Here is a 2,666-nt window from a genome sequence, read left to right as displayed (position 1 = left end):
TTTAATAATATTTTAAAGATGAAGCATGACAGATCAAAGAAATTTTTTATTTGCTGTCTACAACTTTGATGAATGCTCCTAGATTCTGCATTACTTCATGCTCTTTTGCCAGTAGGGATGTCTTAAGGAAAAAGTTGGATAAATGCCGATCTAAAGCAACACATCTAAATGGTTACATGAACATTTCCCAGTTGAGGTAAAACCAAGAGGAGTGATCAATAACATCGTTTCAATGAAAAGGATTGAGTTCATTTACTGTACTGTCACAAACTCCAGAGATATATCTACCAAGAAGCAAAGAGATATATTCTTGGATTCCCAAAAAAAAAGATGATTGTGGGTTTTTGATATTTGTGTGCTAGCCCTTTTAGGTGTTATGAATTGCAAACAGAAAGTAGGTGAACTAAAGTAGCTTGCGGTGGTTTTCTTCCAGGGAATATATGTGTCAGGCAGCAAAAGTAGGAGGCATTATGTGATTATGTGTCAAAATGAGTCACATGATTCAAGAACTGTAGGGAGTGATTTAGAGGTGATTAAGTGGTAGGGAAAATCAGAAGAGATGACACATGAAGTGTGAGTTTATATAAATATATAAATGTGGATGGCATTAGTTTGCTGCTTTATGAACTATGTAAGGGTAACAGGAAAGAATGCTGCTGTAGATGTGTATCATTGAAGTTTTCAGGCTTCTGTTGGTGAAGTTTCATGTAATTTGGTCAAGTTACCTGTGTCAGAGGATGGATGACGGAGTCATTTTATTTGTTGGGCAAACTCATCAAAGGACTTTTAAATTTTTGTCATCAAACAAAAGTGGCCAACAATATTTTTAATTTTACATAGAAAACTAATTTGCTTTACCCTATGTTAGTGACCAAATCTCAACTCACTTCTCATTTTTTGGTCCAACTTTTAAGAACTTTATTTTTATTGACACCATGGACTGCATGGTAAAAAAAAAAATACACAAATTTGCTTTGCAGTTGTTGATTGGGAATGATCACTTTAAAAGATCTATTAAATAAGCAACTATGGAGCTATTCTTTATCATTAAGGTGAACAATTTATTCAATTAATGTATTTTAGTGCTACTATGTGCCAGTCTTTCTTTGTGGTAGTGTTATGTCTTTTCCCCCTTCCCATTGTGAAGGGAAGAAAAGGAAGTACAGTCAGCCCCGAGTTTTAATATTCTGACTAGCATTTTATGCATTTGTAGCCATGCCAATAAGTTTGTTATGTAATAGACCAAACTTACAAAGTCATTCCCCAATACAGGCCAGCCCCACTCCCAATGCGAATGTTGCTGTCCATGGTCCTGAACCATCAATGTTAACTAGCATTTGGTTGTTAATCTTCATCCCGTGATGCAGCTAAATATCACAGTAACACTGAACCAAGTGAGGAGAAAGATAGCAAAGGAGGGAAAGGAGATAGGAGGAGTAGGGGAAGAGAAGAGGAGAGGTGGAGAGACCGTTGGAAAAGCATAGTCCAAGAGATGGCAAGTGAGAAAAAACAAACTAGTGGTGATGTGTTCAAATAATGGAGGTAAAAAAAATATGACAGAGAGAGAGGGAGAGAGAGAGGTTATTCTCAGTCCACCAAAGCTTTTTTATCTTTTTACACATATAATTAACATGAATTTTTAAATAAAATAATAGTTTTCTTTTTCTACCAATTGCCATTTCTATTATGCATTTACTTATCTTAAAATATACTTCCTAGACCTTCTTATAGCTAGGGCCCCATCTCTACCTTTGCAATCATTCTCCTCGAAAGAACAGCCTCCATTAGTTTTCTTGACTTCATACCACTGCACAAAGATGAAGGGTGTTTAGTTCTGAAAATCCTTTGCTGTTGAACATTTCAGGTTGTTTCCAAATATTACCTAATGAACAAAGCACCATGAGATTAGTTGGCTGAAAATAAATTGGAAACATAAAAGAAAAAAAGAATCTTTTAAAATTTAAAAGTTGTAATGTTCAGCATTTCTATGCAGAGAGAAATCCAAAAGTTTGTGTTATGTGAGATTTTTCTTTCCCTAAGGAGATGTTCTTTTTGAAGCTGATCAGCAGATGCATAAGAATCTAGAAGAAGCCATTTAATTAAGGTTAAAAAAAGCAATGGTGAGGAATGTGGTACTGAAGTCAATGATTTACCTTTGAAGTGTCAAGAATGATACCCCATTCCCCTTCACCTAATTTTTAAGAACAAGTTATATACATTTTCTCTAGGTATTAAAGTGGATTTTCACCTTTGCCATTTCAGAACCTAAAGGCAGAACCTAATGATAAATGAAGACAACCTTGTTAGTTCTAATGACACTCCCAAATATTTTTACCTAGATTAAGTATTAACTTTACTGTTGGCTTTGTATTCTGGCAATTAACCCAAGACTATGCTTTTCAAATGGGAGCACACATACTCTCAGGTATGCAACAGCATGACTAGGGGAATTTGGAGCAATAATTGGCCCATCTTAGATTATCAGTTTTGCTCTTGGATTTGGAAAATTTTTATTTTTGTTTTTCTACTCATGCCAAATTTTATCAATATACTGTTAGGTTAAAAACAAACACAAATATGTGTATTTATTACTATATCCCTGTAATATTGCCAGGCACACAGTAGGTAACTAATGTTTGTTGAATGAATGAATTATGGAATAGAAT

The sequence above is a fragment of the Propithecus coquereli genome, unplaced genomic scaffold (assembly GCF_000956105.1).
Source record: "Propithecus coquereli isolate 6110/MARCELLA unplaced genomic scaffold, Pcoq_1.0 Scaffold313, whole genome shotgun sequence".
NCBI lineage: Eukaryota > Metazoa > Chordata > Mammalia > Primates > Indriidae > Propithecus > Propithecus coquereli.
The sequence above is the reverse complement of the archived record's forward strand: the minus strand, read 5'-3'. Positions refer to the sequence as shown.